Source organism: Pseudorca crassidens, chromosome 5 (assembly GCF_039906515.1).
Source record: "Pseudorca crassidens isolate mPseCra1 chromosome 5, mPseCra1.hap1, whole genome shotgun sequence".
Lineage (NCBI taxonomy): Eukaryota > Metazoa > Chordata > Mammalia > Artiodactyla > Delphinidae > Pseudorca > Pseudorca crassidens.
This window is the reverse complement of record NC_090300.1, coordinates 32,502,813-32,527,956: the sequence shown is the minus strand read 5'-3', so window position 1 is coordinate 32,527,956 and position 25,144 is coordinate 32,502,813. Positions and strand designations below refer to the sequence as shown.

The 25,144-nt window shown below is 44.4% G+C and overlaps 1 long non-coding RNA gene and 1 pseudogene across 2 annotated transcripts in view; one reads left to right on the top strand and one right to left on the bottom strand.

Annotated features, from left to right (window-relative positions):
* Positions 1-12,786: 12,786 nt before the first annotated feature.
* Positions 12,787-25,144, top strand: part of LOC137224397 (uncharacterized) — a 34,277-nt gene continuing 21,919 nt past the window's right edge. For both annotated transcript variants that reach the window (XR_010943326.1, XR_010943325.1), the window contains exons 1-3: positions 12,787-12,948; positions 13,883-13,918; positions 22,630-22,740. This is a non-coding gene — a long non-coding RNA (uncharacterized lncRNA). The remainder of the gene's footprint in view (positions 12,949-13,882; positions 13,919-22,629; positions 22,741-25,144) is intronic.
* Positions 16,497-17,543, bottom strand: LOC137225388 (trafficking protein particle complex subunit 1 pseudogene; annotated as a pseudogene).

The window sequence follows — 25,144 nt, the reverse complement described above, 5'->3', positions numbered from 1 at the left end:
AAGATATATATAAGGCTTTGAAGGGAAATTCAATAAAACAATTACACACACAGGTGAGCACACACATACATACACACGGGTCATAACTGAATTATGTGACTGTATACAACTGTAAAAATAATGAGGCAGGGGCTTCCCTGGTGGCACACTGGTTAAGAATCTGCCTGCCAATGCAGGGGACACAGGTTCGAGCCCTGGCCCAGGAAGATCCCCCATGCCGCGGAGCAACAAAGCCCGTGCACCACAACTACTGAGCCTGCGCTCTGGAGCCTGTGAGCCACAACTGCTGAAGCCTGCACACCGCAACAAGAGAAGCCACTGCAATGAGAAGCTCGCGCACCGCAACAAAGAGTAGCCCCCACTCACTGCAACTAGAGAAAGCCTGCGCACAGCAACAAAGACCCAACGCAGCCAAATATAAATAAATAAAATTAATAAATTTATTTTTAAAAAAAATAATAATGAGGTGTTTCTATATGAACTGATCTGGAACAATCTCCAAAATATTATTTAATGAAATAGGCAAGATGTAGCACAGTAAAGTCAGCTACGATTTGTATATGCATAGATTATTATCAGAAAGACAGAAGAAACTATCAGTGGTTGCCTGGGAAAAGGAGAACTAGAGGTTGGGAAACAAGAGTGGAAGGGAGAATTAATTTTTATGGTTATTGTCTTTTATGCTATTTGAAATTTTATCATGCTCACATATTGCCTATTATATAAATATAGATAGATAAATATATGTATAGAGAAAGCATATAAAAGAGTTGTAATTTAGCCAGAAGTTTGACCATCATTGAGTAAGGAGAGGCAAAAAACAAGAAAGGAAGGGGTGGAGCCCTAGTAAGGGAGCCAGTGAGGCAATGGGTGCACTAGAAGGACAGGAAGGACACTCAAGGACTAGCCTCGCAAATTGAGAATGCTTATCTCACTGCATGTTAAGCGCAATTTGTCTTCAGCCTTATTAACTTGCAAGTCTAGAATGGTGTCATTCACTAAAGAAATATAAGTTGAATGTTGAAAAATAATAAATCAGGCACTTTTAAAACCAATTAGCTCTGGTATGCAGTGTTAGCTGGATCAAAGATTGTACCCCTGGTTCCCAAGAGGTTTGGGTGTGACTCTGCCTTGTGGAATGTGAGCTCTTTATCAACAAAGGCTCTGCCCTGTTTTTTGTTGTGGACAAGCCACCTGAAACTGCAGTTTAACCTGTTTCTATAAAAAAGGATGCAATGTAATTAAATTAACATTTTAAATAACCTGCTACCTTGAAGAGCTGGAACCCAGAAATTTCTGGCCCATTAAGAAGGCATCAGAGGCAGAAATGTCTCAAACTGGCCAGTGGCCTATTTGCAGTTTCACCCTGATTCACCCACTACTGAAATTTTATTGGAGAGCCTATACTCAGCTCCTGTGGTAGCTCACAGAGCCTTATATTTGCAAAATAAAGCCCTAACTTCAAAAGGAATTCCTTTAGCTAAAAAATGAGCTTCATTAGAGCCTTTTTTCCTTTAAGCAAACACCAAACCAAAGAGTTGACTTTACTTCTGCTTTTTAATCAAGTCAATATTTCAAAATGTAAGCAGAAGAGACAGTTTGACTTTTTGTAGCAACTTTAAAAAATATATTTAATTATTTATTTACTTATTTTGGCTGCTCTGGGTCTTAGCTGTGGCACGTGGGATCTTTGTTGCAGCATGGGGGATCTAGTTCCCCCGACCAGGAATGGAATCCAGGCCCCCTACGTTGGGAGCACAGAGTGTTACCCACTGGACCACCAGGGAAATCCCTGTAGCAAATTTTGATACTTCAGTCAAGCCGAGCTCACATGTCTAGAGCAGGATTGAAATATATATGCAAATGAATGGGGAAAATAGCAGGTACAGGATGGCTCTGGAAAACAAACCTGGATCGCCCAATTTGAAAGACTGGGGACAAGAGCAAAATGTGAAATGACTCCTCTAGTCCTCAATCCCCCAGATTGGTCAAGGGGTGGATAAATGTTTCTCTTACAAGGATCAAGATTTACACATTCTGGGGACTTCCCTGGTGGCACAGTGGTTAAGAATCCACCTGCCAAAGCAGGGGACACGGGTTCGAGCCCTGTCCGGAAAGATCCCACATGCCACAGAGCAACTAAGCCAGCAAGCCACAACTACTGAGCCTGTATGCCACAACTACTGAAGCCCATGCTCCGCAACAAGAGAAGCCACTGCAATGAGAAGCCCACGCACCGCAACAAAGAGTAGCCCACCACTCGCCACAACTAGAGTAAGCCCACGCACAGCAATGAAGACCCAACGCAGTCAAAAATAAACAAATTTATTTTTTAAAAAAAAGATTTACATATTCAGAGGGTTCAGGGATGTTCCATCTGGACAGAACTTCCACAATGAAATCAGCAAGTTTTTGTCAATTGTCTCCTTAATAGATACCGAGAGAAATTCATAGAAGACAGTGTTTTTAAATTCCAATAATACACAGACTGCTTGGAGGGTTAAAAAAAAAAAAAAATTGTCCCAGACTCTTGAGAATATTCTCTTCTTCATTCACCAGCAACAGTCCCAGGCACTGGATAAATGGTGGTGATATGGGGGTGAGCAAAACAACATGATTCATACAGCATCTGCTGCAAAGGAAGAAACAGTCATTAATGAAGTCAGCTCATGATTAACTGCAAATTACACCTACGTGCCATAAGGTGGGGGGGGGGGGGTGCCTGACACTTTGAAAGTAAGTAATAACGGGAGGAATTTACTGAGAGGAGAAAGCAAGTTTCTCTAAGGAAGGGAAAACTTGCCTCAGTCTGAAGGAAGATGAGACCAGGCAAAGAGTGGAGGCCCAGAGTATCGCAATCAGAAAAAACAGCCAAGGCAAGGGTCCTTTGCACGGCCACTTGAAAAACCAAAAAGACGAGCTGGAGTGCAGGAAGCATGGTATTCTTGCCAAGTTGGTCCACTGAACCTGCGCCAGGATCCTAACCCAGGCCGAGACCCCTTGTCTCAGACAGGGAGGTTCTTTTTCCAACCAGATTCCCACAACCAATAACGAAACCTATACTGAGACTAGAAGAGCACAAACTTTATTCAATAGCCAGAAAATGGAGAAGCAGGAAACTAGTTCACAAATCAACTTCTCATTCCAATTCTGGTGGAGACACCAAATATATTGGAGGGTCAAAGTAAAAGGGAGGGACTTCCCTGGTGGCGCAGTGGTTAGGAATCCACCTGCCAATGCGGGGGACACAGGTTCGAGCCCTGGTCCGGGAGGATCCCACATGCCGCGGAGCAACTGGGCCCGTGTGCCACAACTACTGAGCCTGTGCTTTAGAGCCCGCTTGCCACAACTGCTGAGGCGCACGTGCCTAGAGCCTGTGCTCCACAACAAGTGAGGCCACTGCAATGAGGGGCCAGGGCACTGCAACGACGAGTGGCCCCCATTCAACACAACTAGAGAAAGCCTGCGTACAGCAACGAAAACCCAATGCAGCCAATAAATAAATTAATTAATTTTAAAAAAAGAGTCCACAGAATAGGCCTTAAAAAAAAAAGTAAAATGGAGGGATTTGGAAAGAGTAGGAGGAATATTCATGAGTTATCCTAGAACAGGGGTGTGGTTTGGACCTGGAGTTGATCTGCAGATCTGCAGATCTCCTGCAGATCTCCTTTTCAGTCCTTGTGTGGGCTTTTCTGGTTGTGGTCATGGCAATTGTCAACTGTCATGGCCTGGTGGCTGTGTCATCATGCTACTGCATCACAATGAGCATATAATGAAGCTCAAGATCTACTGGAAGTCGAATCTTACACCATCTTAGGCCTGACCAGTTCTTGTTTTTTTCTCTTTGCATCTCCCTCCTGAAACTTAGATAAGAATAATTGGCTTGCATTTGAGGGAGGGGCAGGAGTATGATTCTGGGGCAACAGCCTTGGTAACAGTATGAGACCCTCAGGAGAGATTACCGCCACTTGCTAATACTTCCAGTTCTCTTCCCCTGCAGAGCACTTGGGAGGACTGTACTTCCCTGCTCTCTTGAAGTTAGATGGAATCCTTACAGTTGAGCAGAGCCATAAGGCTTGCTTTGGCCAAGGAAATGTGAGCAGAAGTGGCATTTGCTACCTCTCAATGGAAGCATTTAAGAGATGGAGTGTGAGGGAATTCCCTGGCAGTCCAGTGGTTATGACTCTACACTCTCACTGATGAAGGCCTGAGTTCAATCCCTGGTCAGGAAACTAAAATTCCATAAGCTGCAGCATGGTCAGGAAAAAAAAAAGAAGAAGAGAGAGCAATGGAGTGTGTTTTTCTCCAGATCCTCTTTCCCACGTGCTGATGTAAAGGTACCACAAGAAAGGATCAGTGCTGTGGATCTTGGAGACAACACATGAAGGATGGCTACCTGGAGAGCTGACGGGAGCCAACTGAGTGTGAACTCGAAATAAACCTTCGCCATATCCAACCACTGAGATTTAGGAGTTGTTTGTAACTGCAGCAAACCTATATCTTACTGATATAGACCCAAATTTGAGAAACTCCACAAAGGAAACACATAACCCAAAGGAAGACCATTAAAATAATTCAAAATTTACACACTTTCTTTCATCTACAACTATATCTACATCTCATCTGCTTTCACGGACCTTTATTCAGTTATGAATTTCCATATCTAGCTTTTCAAAACTGCACCTGATTTGTACCATCTGATTTTCTGTATGATGTCATAAACATTGAAGACTGTTTTTTTCATTTTATAAAGCTGAATAGAAAACATTTATCACGTGCCTCTCTACTGTCTATTAACACCAAGCTAAGTATCTGAATTTGTTCATTTCACGTTCCTAATAGACCGAATGAAGGTCTATTATATGCATTTTCCAGATGAGAAAACTGAGGCTCAGTTGTACTTGTATCTCCTACCAGATTGTATATTCCTTGGAGACAGTGGATGGTATAGTGTTTATTTCTATACTTCCCACAGTTGACACAGGGCCTAGCTCTGAATGAGTCTTTAGCAAATGCATATTAGATCCCTTCACCCAAATCTACATAGCAAGTCCTGACATAGGGATTCAAGCCCAATCTGTTCAGGACAATAGCCCCAGTTCCTTCCACACCACACTCACACCACCCTAGTCTCCCTGAGTTCTATTCCTCCAGGATCTTAATTAATTCAGTGATTTCTACGAATATGTAGTTTATGGCCCAACCATATGTGGCAGCAAGAAAAAGTTTTTTTAAATTTTGTATTCAACTTTGAAAACCATTAAGTCAACTGTTTTTTTGTGTGTTTTTTTGCGGTACGCAGGCCTCTCACTGTTGTGGCCTGTCCCATTGCGGAGCACAGGCTCCGGATGCGCAGGCTCAGCGGCCATGGCTCACGGGCCCAGCCGCTCCGCGACATGTGGGATCTTCCCGGACTGGGGCACCAACCCATGTCCCTTGCATCGGCAGGTGGACTCTCAACTGCTGCGCCACCAGGGAAGTCCAAGTCATCTGTTATTTGAAAAAGAAAGAATAGAGAAAACACACTTAACTGTACATACGATTAAATGGCCTTGAGGATGTAACACAAGCCAACCAAAGCACAGAAACCCAGAGTTCACCCTACAAGAGCATCTTGAAATTGTGTCTCTACTTCCACTCTGGGTTTTTGAATGAGAATGAGCTTCCCATGTGTTATTTTCCAGTGATGACATGACAACATCTGGAGCTCTAGATTGATCTGAACAGGAAAGATACTATCTTATCACACTTCAGTCCAAGCAGCTTCATGCAAGTCTCCCAAAACTTTCTGACCCACCCTCTAGTAAAAGAAGCATTTTACTGCAACCCAGTAAGTAATACATAAGGAGGTGTGTGTGTGTGTGTGTATTTATATTATACGCTGAAATAAAACTGTGATGGAATAACACCCTTATCATGTGTGATGCACTCTGATGTTTTCTAGGTCATTTCTATTTTCTGTGCTATACTGTTTAAAAATTGTTTTAAATATGTTTTAAAAATTGTAGTTGCAATCCACCAAGTTAATTTCACCATCCATTTAGTCTTGCAATTTGAAAAACACTGGTCTAAGTTAGAGTGGGCATCATCAGAAAATCTACAAACAACAAATGCTGGAGAGGGTGTGGAGAAAGGGGACCCCTCTTGCACTGTTGGTGGGAATGTAAACTGATACAGCCACTATGGAGAACAGTATGGAGTTTCCTTAAAAAACTAAAAATAGAATTACCATATGACCCAGTAATCCCACTACTGGCACATACCCAGAGAAAAACCATAATTCAAAAAGACACATGCACCCCAATGTTCATTGCGGCACTCTTTACGATAGCCAGGTCATGGAAGCAACCTAAATGCCCATCGACAGACGAATGCATAAAGAAGATGTGGCACATATATACAATGGAATATTAGCCATAAAAAAGAATGAAATTGGGTCATTTGTAGAGACGTGGATGTATTAGAGACTGTCATACAGAGTGAAGTAAGTCAGAAAAAGAAAAACAAATATCGAATATTAACACATATATGTGGAACCTAGAAGAATAGTACAGATGAACCGGTTTGCAGGGCAGAAATAGAGACACAGATATAGAGAACAAACATATGGACACCAAGGGGGGAAAGTGGCGGGGGGCTGGGGTGGGATGAACTGGGAGATTGGGATTGACATATATACACTAATATGTATAAAATAGATAACTAATAAGAACTGGCCATAAAAAAAAAATTAAAGAAAAAAAGAAAAACACTGGTCTAATGGAGATATAGAAGTTGCTACTCCTTGAGTCAGGGATACATATATCTTATTTACCTGAATCTTTAGCACTTATCACACACCCCCTTTTATTTATTTATTTATTTCTGAATAAATGAAGGAGTGAATACCTACCATGTGCATCTGAACCAGGAGCTAGGAATGCAATCATGAGCAAAACTAAGAGGCAAAGCTGAGGGAATCCTTGCCCTGGTGGAGCTTACTGAGGGAGACAGACTTTCAACCAAAATGAAATTAAATTAAAAATAATCTTTTAGGGACTTCCCTGGTGGTCCAGTGGTAAAGAATCTGCCTTCCAATGCAGGCGACGCGGGTTCGATGCTTGGCCAGTGGAACTAAGATCCTACATGCCGTGGGGCAACTATGCCCACACACCACACTTACAGAGCCCATGTGCCCTGGAGCCTGCGCGCCACAACTAGAGAAGAGAAAACCCGCACTCCATAACTAGAGAGAGGCCCGCGCGCCGCAGAGAAGAGCCTGTGCACTGCAACAAAAAACGATCCCGCGTGCCTCAACGAAGATCCCGCGTGCTGCAACTAAGACCCAATGCAGCCAAAAATAAATAAAATAAATAAATAATAAATTTTTTTAAAAAAAGCCAACATAAGGTATAGTGCCTTTCATGATGTGGGTGTTCAATACTCAGAGTCAGAGTCTTACAGATAAAAAGGACCATTAATAATAATTTTTTTAAAAAATTGCTATGAGAATGTCAGTCAGATATAGGTGACAATGTATGGGGTCAGGGGTGGCATCTTTTGGAGTGACATTTAAGCTGAGACCTAAAGTCCATGTAGAAGTTAGGTACATAGGGGCTTCCCTGGTGGTGCAGTGGTTAAGAATATGCCTGCCAATGCAGGGGACACAGGCTCGAGCTCTGGTCCGGGAAGATCCCACATGCCGCGGAGCAACTAAGTCTGTGTACCACAACTACTGAGCCTGCGCTCTAGAGCCCGTGAGCCACAACTACTGAGCCTGCGTGCCACAACTACTGAGCCCACGTGCCACAACTACTGAGCCCGCGCTCCGCAACAAGAGAAGCCACCACAATGAGAAGCCCGCACACCGCAACGAAGAGTAGCCCCCGCTCGCTGCAACTAGAGATAGTCCGCGTGCAGCGACGAAGACCCAACGCCTCCAAGAAACAAACAAACAGATAAATAAATAAATCTCTTTAAAAAAAAAAAAAAGTTAGGTACATAGGATGTGAGTGGAAAGAGCATTCCAGGCAGAGGAAAGAGCACTCATGTCAATGAACAGAGGCAAGAAAGAGTTGGGCACATGTAAAATCCCTCCCCATACCCACTCTGCAAAAAGGGGCCTGGACCTGTGTTGTTTGTGTCCCAACTTTTCCTTTGGAAGCCCTGACCGATTATTCTACATGGGCCTGGTAGGACTGCTTTGTGGGAGCTTTGCGCTTATCCCACACGCATGAGTTGGGGCCCAGCCAATCAGAGCTCTGAACCTTCCTGACAACAGGGATGAATGTGATTAGTTCAGGGAGGAGCAGGTGACTTTATTTTACTTTTAATTTTTTTTTTTTTTTTTGATACGCGGGCCTCTCACTGTTGTGGCCTCTCCCGTTGCGGAGCACAGGCTCCGGACGCACAGGCTCAGCGGCCATGGCTCACAGGCCCAGCCGCTCCACGGCATGTGGGATCCTCCCGGACCGGGGCATGAACCCGTGTCCCCTGCATCGGCAGGCGGACTCTCAACCACTGTGCCACCAGGGAAGTCTGAGCAGGTGACTCTAACTGGACCAATCGAGGTCACCTTTATAATTGGCATGTGGAAAGGGTCTCTTTTTCTCTGTAAGATCAAGTAAAGCCAGACCTCTATGTCATTGTGTGAAGAGAGTGGGTTAAAAAGATGAAACCGACATACAGAAGAAGAGAGTGCTATAAGCAGGAGCATTAGCGGGAGAAAGAACATCAAGTGAAACTCTGGGTCCAGACTGGCCTCAAGCCAGCAGACCAGCAACACTTCAAATTGTTTGAGCTATTAACTCCATTCTTTCCTATTGCTGGTTTTAGTTCGTTCTCCACTATTTGCAACTGACTGCAAGTGTGAAAGGAAGGGTAGAAAGCCAATTAATTTCTTTTTTAAAAGAAGAACAGAAATGTTTGTGGGGTCACAGACACAATATTTCCACGAATGGGAAATTTGCCTGGAATATGCCAGGTTTCAAGAGTTCCAGATTTATGAGGTTGGTCATTTTCTCCCCTCCCTCCCTCCCTCTATTCCTTCCTTCCTTCCTTCCTTCCTTCCTTCCTTCCTTCTCTCTCTCTCTCTCTCTCTCTCTCTCAAACTCCATCTCTCTCTCTATCATTACTGTATCAGCTGAGTGAAGAAATGTTACGGAGCTTTTAGAGAAAGCTGGGAAGCTATGATATATTCCCAGCTACACAAATATCTAGCTACAGTGGCTTAGACAAAGGTGTGGTACCAGTAATAGAGATCAAGAGAAGCAAATTTAAGAACAGTTTTGGTAGAGCTGCTAGTACTTGGTCATGGATTAGATATAAGGGACTGAACTGTCAAGACAAATGAATAAAATGGATAAATTAACACATGCTGAGTTAAACAGTCACAGAGCAGCTGGAATGTCTTAGACCCTGTGGTAGAAGCTAGGAGAGCAGAGATGAAAACAGTCCCTGCCTTCAAGGAGTTTATAGCAGAGGGGCCCTTAACATTCAGAAAAGAAACGAAAAACGAACGACAACAGCAGCAAAACCGGAGGGCTTCCCTGGTGGCGCAGTGGTTAAGAATCCACCTGCCAATGCAGGGGACACGGGTTCGAGCCCTGGTCCGGGAAGATCCCACATGCCCACAGCTGCGGAGCAACTAAGCCCGTGCGCCAGAACTACTGAGCCCGCACTCTAGAGCCCGTGCTCCGCAACAAGAGAAGCCACCGCAATGAGAAGCCCGTGCACCACAACGAAGAGAAGCCCCCGTTCGCCACAGCTAGAGAAAGACCGCACGCAGCAACGAAGACCCAACACAGCCTAAAATAGATAAATAAATATATTTTAAAAAACCAAAACAAAACCAAGGAGGAAAGGGACTTTCTCCCTCAGGAGTCAAGAGCTGAAACCAGGAAGGGAAGAGGGGCAGCCAGAGCCTTCCAATGGGTGCTCTGGGGCTCCAGTAGCCAAAGGTGTGATAGGGAAGCAGCTGGAATAAGTGGAGTAGTTTAGCATCCAACCCAGACAGGCAGAATGGTTGACACACAAACTTGTATCAAGTGGCTTTTTCCTGGGACTCTAAGAAGGGAGAAGAGGTGAGAGGAAGCAGGGCCAGGTCCAGCCTAGCCCAGCCCAGCCCAGCCTTCCATCAAGTGAATAAAGACCAGCTCATACCAAGACTCCCCAGGTTCCTTGCAAATCTGTAACTTCCTTAAAGTTAGTTATTTTTGTTATTCCTTGTTTCCATGCAGCTTAACTAGTTAAATGAATAGGGTTTAAGCAACGAAAGGAGGAAGTGCAATGGGGTGTTGGCTACTTATTTAAAAGCTGGCCTGGGGAGCTGAGAACAGCCCCAGATGGGGTAGCGGGGGGTGGGCTGGCTGTGAATGGACAGCATCCAGGGAGCCTGTGGGGAGAGAGGAAAACGGGTCCATCCAAGTGGAGGTGTGAACGCTGGCTGGGGCGTGGGTGGGGCGTGAGAGCTCAGACCCGGACCGCTCAGCTAGCCCCTCAGGGCATACTTGGGCTTTCTCAAACCACTTTGCTTTGTAGTCAGAGGTGCAGCACTGACTGCTGGAGGAAGGGGGAAGGGCGAAGGGGGAAGGGTGGGAAGCAGTTCTGCCCCCTCCCTCCAGGCTCCCACCGTTCGCTCGGTTGCCTCTTCCATCACTGTTACTCTCATTGTGTGCTCTCTGTAGGTCTCCCCACCAGACCGTGAGCGTCCCGGGAGCAGGCACTGTGTCCGATTCACCTCTTTCTGCCTCACAATGTGGCCCAGCGTGGGGCCTGACACTTGGAAGTTTCTCAAAGAGTTACTTGTTGAATGAATGAACAAATGAATGCTTTCTACAAACCACACTGAGCTTCTAGATGGGGTTACGAAGAAGGAAATTACCCACTTACCCTGTGCCGCCAGGATTCAAGGAGGTAGTGAGCCCCTAATGTTTGGTTTCTGTGTTTACATGTATTTTCCTGGGGATGTGATCCTGTATCGTTCATCTCAAAGGGGTGTGTGTCCCCCCAGAAGGATAAGAAGAATCACTTGAGAATGTAGTCCAAGACGGAGATTTTATATAAATTTTCTCTGCATCGATTTCCCTGAACCAAATTACTTTTTCTTCCCAACACTACTGTTTTCTTCCTGTATATAGTCTCTTGGCGTTTATTTTGTAATGTCACAATCTCCCGTTCATCTGAGGAAATCGTAATAAGATGCTGACAGGGTTCAGGACACGCAACCCCAAAATATGGCACCTTGGCATATTAAATATTTTAAGCTGAAGGAATTTTAAAAAGTGGCAGGAAGGATTCCCTGGTGGCGCAGCGGTTGAGAGTCCACCTGTCGATGCAGGGGACGCGGGTTCGTGTCCCGGTCCGGGAAGATCCCACATGCCGCGGAGCGGCTGGGCCCGTGAGCCATGGCCGCTGAGCCTGCGCGCCCCGGAGCCTGTGCTCCTCAACGGGAGAGGCCGCAGCAGTGACAGGCCCGCGTACCGCAAAAAAAAAAAAAAAAAAAAAAAGTGGCAGGAGTAGGAGGGTCACTCTGTGCCCTTCTTCCCTGAAACAGGTCATAAAACTCCCATGTGAAAAGTACCCTCCCTGTACTAGGAGGAAGGAAGACTTTCTTGTCACAAGGACAGGGAATTTGGGACCGAGGCTGTATAAACAAACTACGTTAAACAAACCCTTATCTTCCTAGTTACTTCTTCACCATTTACTACTCCTAGCCCAAACCCCTTTGTGTTGTTAATTCTTCACACATTTATTATTTGTCTAAGAGATATAAAATCTTCCTGCTCTGGTCACTTCTTCAGGTCTTCATTCTCTTGTGAAGAATTTAATAAAAATTTAATAAAAGTTGTATGCAGTTCTCTTGTTAATCTGTCTTTGTCAGTTTAATTTTCATACCCCGCCAGGAGCCCTAAGAGGGAAACGTTTTCCTCCTCTCCAGTGCCTCAGCTGAGGCCCGCTTATTCATTTCTCCCACACTCCTGGCTCCTTTGTTCCTGGTTTTGCAGGTGGGAAGACAGCGTGGAGCGGGTGTGGGGCTCGTTGGAAGCAGGGGCAGAGGCAGAACCCCCAAGAGACCTGCTGAGTTACCCTGTTACCTAATCCAATTCTCCGCTCACGTTCAGCCACCTCCCCGCCCTCTGCATAACAATAGAAGGAAAGAGGAAGTGGGAAAGAATAAGGTCATCTAATTGAGTTAGAAGGGTAATTACCAGGACCCTGGAGCAGAGGTAAAGTAGCTCCCAGAAAGAAGGGCTAAAGACAGCCCACAAAGATGAAGCGTGGGGAAATTAGTAACAAATATTCACTAGTGCAGGGAAGCAAAAAAGTAAAAAACCTCAGCGCTGAATTGCACAGGCACTGGGAAAAGCTGAGGTAGGCAGCCAGGTCTGAGCCGAGGCAGGATCGGGAGAGGAAGAGAGAAAACTACAAGCCAGGCCGGTATTTCACAGCGGCTGCCGTGGCCTAGTATTGAGTATCGGTGTCGCAAGGGAAGGATGAGTCAGTGCCACCAGATTCAGGGCAAAAGCCACTGGGAAGGCACTGGGCAAACACCTTTCCTGTGAGAGGGCTCGCTGACTATCCAGTGAGGAACCTCAGCCAGATGAGGGAAACTAGAGGGGCCCTGGACCCTGCGGAAGAGCTCCTTCTCGGGGAGGGTGAGAGTGAGGTGCCCTTTTAATCCCCCTTCGCTTCCTCTGCAGGGGGTTTCAGCCAGGAATGCCGCCTGTCGGTTTCACAGAGCTGTCTAAAGCCAGGGTTGGCATAGCGCAGAGGGCAGAGTGGTGAGTAACAGGTGATGTGGTGACTGTCACATCTTGCTCGCTGCAGGAGGCAAGCAAGCACGCTCTGAAACTAAAGAACATTCTTGGTCATGGGCATGGCTGTAAGTGCAGTGTGTGCCTCACGGGAGAGAGTGAGGAACGGTGGGTGTGGGGATCGGCCAACTGGCATCTGGCTCCTTTGAGGAAGGTAAGTTCCACCACCCCATCCTGACATTCAGAGCTGTTGAAAGGATGGCAGGACCAGCTTGCATCACTCAGCCGAGGTCTGCAGGGAAAGATAGAAAGTTAACCTGGGCGGATATTGGCCCACTGTAAGAGCTGTTCACAGTGGCTGAGGAACCAATTGTATTGCGTGTTAGGGAAAGATTGCCATCTTTGGAGGAAGTTTGTGATAGGTGACTTTGCTTATATGGTTTTGGGGCAGGCGGTTGTTTTGTTTCTTTGTGGGTTTTTTTTTTTGTCCATGCCTTGCAGTTTGTGGGATCTTAGTTCTCCCACCAGGGATCGAACCCGTGCCCCCTGCAGTGGAAGCTCAGAATCCTAACCACTGGACCATTCCACTAAATGTGCCATTTTAACTAACCATTTAAAATATATATATATTTATTTTGTTTATTTATTTTCCTTAATTTTTTTGGCTGCATCGGGTCTTAGCTGCAGCACACAGGATCTTCGTTGAGGCATGTGGGATCTTTTGTTACGGTGCGTGGTCTCTTCGTTGCAGCACTCGGGCTTCTCTCTAGTTGCTGCACTCTGGCTTCTCTCTAGTTGTGGCACACGGGCCCCAGGGCGGTGGGCTCTGTAGTTTGTGGCATGCGGGCTCTCTATTTGAGGCGTGTGAGTTCAGTAGTTGTGGTGCACACGGGCTTAGTTGCCCCGAGGCATGTGGGATCTTGGTTCCCTGACGAGGGATCGAACCGCAGTCCCCTGCATTGGAAGGCGGATTCTTTACCACGGACCACCAGGGAAATCCCTTAACTAACCATTTTTAAATTGTACAATTCAATGACATTAATTACATTAACAATGCTGTACAACCGTCACCACTATCTATCTCCAAAACTTTTTCATCACTCTAAACAGAACCTCTGTACTCATTTCCGTGCTTGTTTTTCCTCTAGAATATATTGGTCCCTGTCCTGACAGAGTCATGCCTGGTAAGTCATGCCTAGTCAAGAGGTCTCCTCACCCGAGTTTCTTTCATCACAGGATTGCTGTGAGTTCTTTCTGCACTGTACTTTTTTCCTCCATATGCACACCTATTTCAACAAAGCAGATATTATATCAAACCACCCCAAAACTTGCTGCTTATTACTACAACCCTTTCACTTGCTCACAGTTCTGTGAGTCATCAATTTGAGCAGAGCTTAGCTGGGCTTTTCTTCTGCTATTATCAACTAGGGTCATTCATGCCAGTGCAGTCTTCTGTTGGCTCAACTAGAGCTGGATGCTGTATAATATGGCCTCTTTCTATGAATGAGACATTCAGTGTCTGGCGCTGGCTATGGGCTGGGTGGTATATTTCCAGCATGCTACCTGGGCAGCTGGGTTCCAAAAGCAGCAAGGGAGAGAGGTCAAGACCCACTGTGCAAACATCTTTCAAGCTGCTGCCAGAATCATCTTTGCTCACGTCCCATCATCCACAAGTCACATGGCGAAGCCCAGAGTCAGTGTGAGAAGGGGCTTAAAGAAAATACAGATACAGGTAGGCATGGTTCATGGGGGTCATTACTGTAACAATCAGCCACACCTACATACTATTTTGCATTTTTTTAAAAATTTATTTATTTATTTGGCTGTGCCAGGTCTTAGTTGCAGCACGCGGGATCTTTTAGTTGCGGCATGTGGGATCTAGTTCCCTGACCAGGAATCAAACCCAGGCCCCTTGCATTGGGATTGTGGAGTCTTAACCACTGTACCATCAGGGAAGTCCCCTGTTTTGCATTTTGATTTCTCACTTAACAGTATATTTATTTTCCAAGTTGATATAGTTCTTATAATTACATTTGTAATGACTACACAATAGGCAATCAAAGGATTGCCAAAATGTACTTAATCATTATTACTTAATCATTATTTATTTAATTTTTTTTTTCGGTACGCGGGCCTCTTACTGTTGTGGCCTCTCCCGTTGCGGAGCACAGGCTCCGGAAGCGCAGGCTCAGCGGCCATGGCTCACGGGCCCAGCTGCTCTGCGGCATGTGGGATCTTCCCGGACCAGGGCACGAACCCATGTCCCCTGCCTCAGCAGGCGGACTCTCAACCACTGCGCCACCAGGGAAGCCCTACTTAATCATTATTACTCTATTTTTGCATTTGTTTTAATTTTCACTATTATAAATAATTCATTAGTTAAACATATTTATGAGTACCTACTATGTGTAAGGAGTTATTCAAGGGCACTAGGGACACAGTTTGCTTTGATTCTTTGGGAGGGGTGGGGAGGAAACACAGACAAACATATGAATATATAATATGTACTATGAAGAGAAGCAGGGAAAGGAGATTAGAGCCTGGCGGATGGGGGTGGAGGGCTGGGGTTTGCTATTTTAAGTCTTTAAAAAAATGCTTTGGGATTATGTTCTAAGAATAAAGAATTATTTCTCTTGCATCACATCCCTGTTGTGAGAAGTGAGATCACTAGGACATAGGGTAGGAATATTGTTAAAGCTTTCAAGATGGATGGCCCAATGCTCTCCCAAGACTTCCCAGTTTATATCACCACCAGCAGGAGTTTGCCCAATGAGCTGCTTTGACCATAGTAACACTGAGCTTCTTATTTTAAAAAAAAACCTTTGCCAATTTAATAGGTGAGTCTGGATACCTTTCATCAAGGTAGAATGTTATATCATCATTTATCTTGACCACCTTTTGGACTTTGTAAACTTTTGAGCTGTAGTTGCCATTTTCTGTTGCTCTCGTGTGTGTGTGTGTGTGTGTGTGTGTGTGTGTGTGTGAGAGAGAGAGAGAGAGAGAGAGAGAGAGAGAGAGAGAGATAGGGAGAGAGAGAGAGAGAGAGAGAGGGAGAGAGAGAGAGAGAGAGAGAGAGGGAGAGAGAGAGAGGGAGAGAGAGGTTAAGTGGCAAAAAAAATGTTTTTTTGATATGACCACACTTTGACATATACATGTTTCCTGTTGTGAGAAAAACTGGGGATACAATATCTGGAATCATAAACAGCCCAATACAGAGGAAACCAAATATTTTTAATCAGAGGGCTTAGGTAGGTATTTCTTGAAGTGGCAGCCTAATCTTGGCCCTTAGGAGGGATAAAAGGTTCCTTGGTGGGAGCCCACCTGCGCATGTATGGCTCTGACCCTGTGCTATGTACTCTGCTTGGCTGGCTACACTCTTAGGCACTGACCAGGAGATGGGGCCACTTGTGGTCCTCACAGGAAGGGCTCCAGTCTTGGGCTCAATGTGCTTGTTGTGTCTATCTCTGCCTTCTTTCTTCTTCTTCTTCTTTTTTTTTTTTTTTTAGTGATAAGAAGTTTATTCTGTACTTCTCGAAGCATCAGGTAGGGGGTAAAACTGGAGAGGGCCTGATTTGGAGTTGTAGGGACTCTGGTAGGCTTTCTTTCTGTGCCGGGGAGGGCACCAGGGACGGCTGTAGGCTGTTGCCCTGGGAGGGCTACCGAGGGGCTTGACTGGGCTGGGGGTGCTGGGGCGGTGGCACTTGCAGTAGGGGGCCCTCGGGTGAAACAGGTTAGGAAGGGCCCCAGACAGGGATTCTTCTGAGGGGTGAGGTAGAGTGCTTCCTTCAGCCAGCCCGGGTGGAGAAGAAGGGCGGAGAGTGGCCACAGGAGTCCAGTCGGGAGCGGAAGAGCTCATTCTGCACAGTTTGGCCCAGCGAGCACAGGGGATTCTTCACCACCAGCTCCACGTACAGCTCACCGTGGATGTGGTGCAGCACATCTCAGATGGGTCCCACGGCCAAGTCAGTATTCATGACAGCGCTGATCCCAGCGGGCATCTCGTACTAATGGAGTTTGTAACGTCTAGTTTGGAAGGCCAGGAAGCCGTCCTTAATGTCTAGTGGGGACATTTTGCTGACAAAGGAAAGGATAGAGAAGAGCATCCCGTACATCAGCTTGTACTCCTCCTACTTGGGGATCTCTGCTTGCTTCTTGCGGTGCCACTCACAGTAATGCAGACACGCTCCATTCCGGTCAAACAGGTACAGGTTGTGGACAGTCGTGGGGACTTGCTCCGAGTGCCTGTCACTCCATAGTTCCTATCTCTACTTTCTAGGTCTGTCAGTGTCCATAACCCATACATAGTATGTCTATTTGCCCCATGAGAAAGTGTTTCATTCATTAATTAATGCATGCATTTATGCACTTATTTACCCAATAATTGATCCATCTATTCATTTGGGCATGTATTCGTACGTTAGCCAGTCGTTTATTTAGTACACATTGACTATAAGAGTTGTGACTTTAAAAAAAAGAGTTATGGGCTTCCCTCGTGGCGCAGTGGTTGAGAGTCCGCCTGTCGATGCAGGGGACACGGGTTCGTGCCCCAGTCTGGGAAGATCCCACATGCCGCGGAGCGGCTGGGCCCGTGAGCCATGGCTGCTGAGCCTGCGCATCTGGACCCTGTGCTCCGCAGCGGGAGAGGCCACAACAGTGAGAGGCCTGCGTACCGCAAAAAAAAAAAAAAAAAAAAAAAAAAGAGTTATGACTCTTTACTTTGATGCCAGAAGGATTGATGATAATTAGAGACCCAAGTGGGTGCCCAGGGAAAAGTCCCAGGCTCCAGACCTACAGTCCTGTTGCTGGCATTGTGTAAATCGAGATCACGACGGTGCACTGGCCAGCCGTTCTTGGCCCACTAACTTTGACCAAATAAATTCTTGTTTTACTAAACCCAAAGCAAAATGTGCTGACTAAGCCTTCTTTACCTGTAAAATTGTATTACATTTCTTTGTGATAGGAAAGGTTAGAACAACAATATGTGACCTTAACAACTCTGGGCACTGAATCTGCACTATGTCACCTGTGAAAAAAAGAGATGTCCCTTCGTTCAAGTCACAGAATTTATTTGGCAAGTTATGTACCTTTGTGCTAAGAGATGACGGACATTTTTTTTTTTTTTAAGCAAAATTGACACTCCCCATCCTTAAATAGCTTATAATCCAGTTGGAGAAATAAGGCCAGTCCACCTAGAATTATAGATCATAGAACTAAGGAATGTTTTATGTTGAAAGCTGCTTAAAGACCCATCTGGTCTGAAATTCCCTACCAAGGTGGAACTCCCCATACAAAGTACTCTGCACTAGAGTCTGTCATACAGCATGAAGTAAGTCAGAAAGAGAAAGACAAATACCGTATGCTAACACATATATATGGAATCTAAGAAAAAAAAATGTCATGAAGAACCTCGGGGTAAGACAGGAATAAAGACACAGACCTACTAGAGAATGGACTTGAGGATATGGGGAGGGAGAATGGTAAGCTGTGACAAAGTGAGAGTGGCATGGACATATATACACTACCAAACGTAAAACAGATAGCTAGTGGGAAGCAGCCGCATAGCACAGGGAGATCATCTCGGTGCTTTGTGACCACCTAGAGGGGTGGGATAGGGAGGGTGGGAGGGAGATACAAGAGGGAGGAGATATGGGAACATATGTATATGTATAACTGATTCACTTTGTTATAAAGCAGAAACTAACACACCATTGTAAAGCAATTATACTCCAATAAAGATGTAAAATAAAATAAAATAAAATAATAAAATCAAAAACAAAACAACAGAATAAAACAAAAAAACAAAGTACTTTGCAAATAGTCTTTTCAGCTTTGTACCAACACTCCTCTGGTGAGGAAACTACTATTAATTTTTGTAATTAGAAAAGCTGTATTTGCTTAATGTAACACATTGAAAAAATATGGCAGAGTATCAAAGTAAAAAGTCAAGCCTCACCTCAAATCCCTCACCTCCCTACCATTTGTTACAGGATGCTAAGAATGGCTATTTTCTATACTTGAACAAACACATATATGGACATTTCCACCCCATACTTTCAATTGTAATCTGTTTTTTAAATTAGATAACATATACAATATAAAAATCGAAGGGTATGGGGCTTCCCTGGTGGCGCAGTGGTTGCGAGTCCGCCTGCCGATGCAGGGGACACGGGTTCGTGCCCCGGTCCGCGAAGATCCCACATGCCGCGGAGCGGCTGGGCCCGTGAGCCATGGCCGCTGAGCCTGCGCGTCCGGAGCCTGTGCTCCGCAGCGGGAGGGGCGGCGACGGTGAGAGGCCCGCTTACCGGAAAAAAAAAAAAAAAAAAAATCAAAGGGTATGAAAGAATGTACAATGAAAAGAAAGTCTCTTCTATCCCTCTCCCTCTAGCACCTCAGTTCTGCTCTCCAGAGGCAGCCACTGTTACTACTTTTATATGTATCCTTCCAGGGATAGTCTGTGCGTTTTACAAGCATATGTTATTATTATTATTATTATTATTTTGACCACACTGCATGGCATACGGGTTCCTAGTTCCCTGACCAGGGATCAAACCCACACCCCCTGCAGTAGAAGCATGGAGTTTTAACCACTGGACCACCAGGGAAGTCCCTCTTTTTTTTTTTTAACACAAGTGTTAGCAGATTAAATACAATATTTCCCCCTTAATTACATATCTTAGAAATTATTCCATACTTAGAGCAAGCTGCTTTATTCCTTTGAACAGGTGCATAGCATTTCATTGTATGGATGTGTCATAATTTAATAAATCAATCTATTTATGACTATTTTGGGGTTCCTGCCCTTTTGCTATTACAGACAAGGCTGCAATGGATAACTTTGACTATACTACATCTTTTTCATGCACACGCAAGGTTGTGGGATAAATATCTAAAAGGAGAATTGTTGGATCAAACGGCAGATACATTTGTTATTTTGATAGATATTGCCAGTTGCTCTCAGTAGATGTTGTATCAATTTGTATTCCATTCATCAACTATGAGAGTACTTTTTCCCCATGCTATTACTAGGATATTAATTACTTTTTTTTTAACTTATGCCAACTTGGTAGGTTAAAAATAGTTACCTTTAGCTGTTTTCATTTGTACTTCTCTTATGAATGAAGTTGAGCATCCTTTCATATATGTGAGAGTCATCGTGTTTATTTTCTGTGTGCCGTCTGTTCATATCCTTTACCTGTTTTTCTATTTTTTTTCTCCTTGTTGCTTTTCTTGTAAATATTAGGCTTTATATATACATACGTTTTTGAAAATAAGAACAACTTTAATTGAAATTTTTTTCCAGTTTGTTATTTCTCTTATGACTTTTTTTTTCATGCAGGAATTAAAAAGATTTTTTTTAATTTTTTAATTGTTCAATTCAGTGAATGTAAATGAAGTAAGCCAGACAAAGAAAGACCAATATTATATGATCTCACTTATATGTGGAATCTAAAAGAATGGACCTCATAGTAACAGAGTAGGATGCTCATTACTAGAAGCTGGGGGTGGGGGAAATGGAGAGATGTTGGTCAAAGGATACAACTTTTCAGTTATAAGATGAATAACTTTTGGGCTTCCCTGGTGGCTCAGTGGTTGAGGGTCCGCCTGCCAAGGCAGGGGACACGGGTTCGTGCCCCGGTCCGGGAAGATCCCACATGCTGCAGAGCGGCTAGGCCCGTGAGCCATGGCCGCTGAGCCTGCGTGTCTGGAGCCTGTGCTCTGCAACAGGAGAGGCCACAACAGTGAGAGGCCCACGTACCACAAAAAAAAAAAAAAAAAAAAAAGATGAATAACTTTTGGAGACCTAATGTATATCATGGTGACTAGAGTTAATAATAATGTATTGTACTGAAGTCAACTAACATTGTAGATCAACTAACTAAACTATCTATCAACTAAACTATCTATCAACTAACTATCAACTAAACCAACTAACATTGTAGATCTCAAGGGTTCTTACCACCATCACCAAAAAAAAAAAGGTAACTTGGTGAGGTGACGGATTTGTTAATTAGCTTGATTTTGGTAATCATTTCACAATGTATATCCAAACATCATGTTGTATACCTTAGATATATACAATTTCACTTTCCAATCATATTTCAGTAAAACTGGGGGAAAAAAGCTGAAACTTATTAGTATTTTCTTTTACAGCATCTTGTTTTATCTTTTTATTTTAGTGTTTGTTTTACCGTACTGAGCAAAGTTTGTCTATAGCAAGATTACAAAACTTCTACCACGTTCTCTTCTAGTACATTTGTTCTTTCACTTTTCACATTCCAACCTTTCCTCCATCTGTAATTTATTTTGCTTTAAACTATAAAGTAGTGATCCAATTGTATTTTTTTTTCCAGATTGCTCTTCAGTTTCCTAACACCTTTTATTGAATAACACATTTTTGGGAATTCCCTGGCAGTCCAGTGGTTAGGACTCTGTGCTTCCACCACAGGGGGCATGTGTTCAACCCCTGGCTGCGGAACAAATATCCCACAAACCACCCGGCACAGCCAAAAAAAAAAAAAAATCAATTTTTATTTAATTTATTTTTTTGGCCATGCTGCATGGCTTGCGGGATCTTAATTCACTGACCAGGGATTGAACCCGGGCCAAGGCAGCGAAAGCGCCAAGTCCTAACCACTGGACAGCCAGGGAATTCCCTGAATAATCTATTTTTAGAATACTATCTTTATAATAAACTAAATTTATATATATAAATTATATATAAAATTTTACACATATATATGTTTCTGGGCTTTTAATTTTGTTTCATTGATCTATCTGCCTAGTGTTTTTTTTTGTTTGTTTGTTTTTTGTTCTGGCTGCATTGGGTCATCGTTGTTGGGCGCAGGCTTTCTCTAGTTGTGCTGACCGGGGGCTACTCTTCGTTGCAGTGCACGGGCTTCAGTAGTTGTGGAGCATGGGCTTAGTTGCTCCGTGGCATGTGGGATCTTCCCAGAGCAGGGCTGGAACCCGTGTCCCCTGCATTGGCAGGCGGATTCCTAACCACTGCACCACCAAGGAAGTCCCCTGCCTAGTGTTTTTTTTTTTTTCCCTGCCTAGTGTTTAAAAAACAAAATTCAACCAAGTAAATTTGAAGATCTAATTGACTTTATTTGGGTGGAATCTCATCTAGCAACTAGAAGAGCCTCCAAGGAGTTGTACAATATGGAAGGTTTTTATGGGAAGAAGGGTGGGGAAGGGCAGCTATTAGCAAAAGAAAAGAAAAGATTATTTTTAAGCTAGGGCATCTTTTTTTAGAGGAAGGGAGCAGCAAAGGTTTTATCATGCAGATTGGCTCTTCTTGGTTGGGGGAGGCGGGGTGGAAAGGGAGAGGGCCCATGTGACAGATTACCTTACTGGTGCTTGACTGGAAAATTCCAGACTGGTTGGTTAAGATTACATTTCTGGGAGAGGTTGAAACTGCAATTAGATCAGGTATTAAATCTAGGTTTGGCGTCATGGGCTTTTAACATGAGTGATGCCATTTTGGGACTGTGGTTTTCCTTTTAACTTTCCTCATGTCCCTTACCACACTGTTTTTATTATTCTGTGTTTAATATGTTTAATACCTAGAAGAGATGGTCATCTTTTTTTTTCCAGAATTTTCCCAGATATTCTTAGAATATAAATTTTAAAATTGTGTAGTTAAAAAAAACTCGATGTTTTAATCCTGGTTATGTTAAATGTGTAGATTAATTTATTGTGAATTGACATCTTTATAATACTGAGTCTTCCTACCCAATATATGTATTTCCCTCCTCCTATCAGACAATTTTTTGAGGCAACCCATTCTATCATTGGATGATTCTGATAGTTTTTCAATTTCCCGTTGTTTTGAGGTATATCTCTTTATATTTTCTAAGCAATAGTTCTAATTTTGTCATTTGAAACTATACAGGAGTTAACATTTAAAGTGTTAAACATGATCTACAAAAAGCTACATCAGCGCTTCTCAACCTTCTACATCATGGAACACAAAGGAAATCGTAATTGTGCAGTGAACACTGGGGTAAGTAGATGAACTTCTTGCAATCCAAGGTGATGGTGTTGGTGAGGAGAGAAGCAGCTGCTCCAAGCCCTAGTTCTGCTGACTTGCTGAGGGAGCTACAGCTGGGACCCTGTGAAACCCCCCTAGGGCACATCATCTGGGAGGCTCTTCACTAGAAGTTCCACTCCTTGCCCCTCTCCACCTCATTTCTGCTCCCCAGACCTGCTTTTCTTTCTAGACCTTAATATACCAAGCACATTCTCTCTCTCTTTTATTTAAAATTTATTTATTTCATTTATTTTTGGCTATGTTTTCGTTGCTGCGCGCGGGCTTTCTCTAGTTGCAGTTGCAGTGAGCGGGGGCTACACTTTGTTGCGGTGCGCGGGCTTCTCATTGCGGTGCGCGGGCTTCTTATTGTGTTGGCTTCTCTTGTTGCGGAGCACGGGCTCTAGGCGTGCGGGCTTCAGTAGTTGTGGTTCATGGGCGCAGTAGTTGTGGCTCACGGGCTCTAGAGCTCAGGCTCAGTAGTTGTGGTGCACGGGCTTACTTGCTCCACGGCATGTGGGATCTTCCTGGACCAGGGCTCGGACCCTTGTCCCCTGCATTGGCAGGCGGATTCTTAACCACTGCACCACCAGGGAAGCCCCGCACGTTCTCTTTTCGGGACCTTTGCCTTTGCTCTTCCCTCTGCCTAGCTGGCTATGGCCCCAGAAGTTCGCACAGCTGGCTACTCATTCTCTAGCTCACTGGGCAATCATACCTAAAGGAGCACCCCTCTCCTACCCCAAGTCATGCTACTTTCTTGGTATCACATCAGTTTTAGAAATTTCCAGATGATTTGTGTGTTTGTTGTCTCTCTCCCCACCACTAGAATATAAGCTCCAAAAAGGCAGAAGTCATGTCTGTTTTGTTCTCTTCTGTCCCCAGAGCCTTACACAGTGCCCTGCCCATGCACTCAGTTTGCTCTGTGAATGAGCAAAAAGGCTTCCTACTCTGGATTTTGAAGGATCTTTTTCATGACCACTTCAGTTCTTATGCCCAGCTTGACCTCTCTGTACCTACCTACCTACTTCCCACAACCAAACTTCTTGGTCTGATCAAAGGGCTGCTGGAGGAACTGTCCAGCCAGTTATGACTCCTGCTATCTACACTGACTCCCCACTGCTTTGGCCATCCTGGCCACAGAGACACCACAGGACCTTATCATCCCCCTGGCAGAACCCAGATAATACTGTCTGCAGTATTCTCAGGATCCGTTCAGTTTAGTAACCTTATCAAAAACGGAAATGAGGTTAACTTGGCAGGAGGAAATGAGGTCAGTTTGGCAACTGTTGGTGAAACATTGTACAATGTAAGAGTTAACAGTCTGAGTTAACAAAGCAAGCCATGTCATACAGCAGTGCAATAGGAAGATCAAATGGACCATGAGCCGTGCAGGGCAATTTGGGCTCAGAGAGGGAATATCCCAGTAAACTGATGATGGATCGCTTTCTGTGTACCTTGGACAGGTGAGTGAGTGTATAGTGGAGCACTGCTGAGTCATCCCAACCTGGGATAAAGATCTCTCAGGGCATTGTAGGAGAATGGCTTTGGTTAAAATCAATAAGCACCATTTTTTAAGCCTCCCATACCCTGTGCTAAGCATCTGTTATCTCTACTCCTCCCAATATCCCTAAGTTGGTGATGTTAACCATTTCAGAGAGAATGAAAAGGAAATTTAAATGACTAAAGGACCTACCCAAGGTCTCAGGGTGTGTGATAAGGCAGGGAGTCAATCCAGCCCACACACCCACCCCAATTGCTCCCCCCTTTTTTTTCCTACGCTAAATGAGGAGGAAAATGCAAATATAGGGCTCTAATCTATTTGTTGTTTTACTTTTTTTTTTTTTGCGATACGTGGGCCTCTCCCTGTTGTGGCCTCTCCCGTTGCGGAGCACAGGCTCCGGATGCGCAGGCTCAGCAGCCATGGCTCACGGGCCCAGCCGCTCCACGGCATGTGGGATCTTCCCGGACCGGGGCACGAACCCATGTCCCCTGCATCGGCAGGCGGACTCTCAACCACTGCGACACCAGGGAAGCCCCAATCTATTTTTTTAAATTGAAGTATAGTTGATTTACAATGTTGTGCTTCATTTCTGCTATAGAGCAACGTGACTCAGTTATACACATATATACATTTTTTAAAATATTCTTTTCCATAATGGTTTATCCCAGGAGATTGGATATAGTTCCCTTTGCTATACAGTCTAATGAATTCTTTTGCAAGCAAACATCGGTTTGAATCTATCTACTGGGATATAACATGCTTAATCAATTCTGAAATGTTATATTTAAGCCTTTGGAATTATTCTTGTTAATGGGCCACATACAGAAATAGAAGTTGAGTCAATATAGAAAGAAAATCTACAGAAAAGTCTAGGATGGT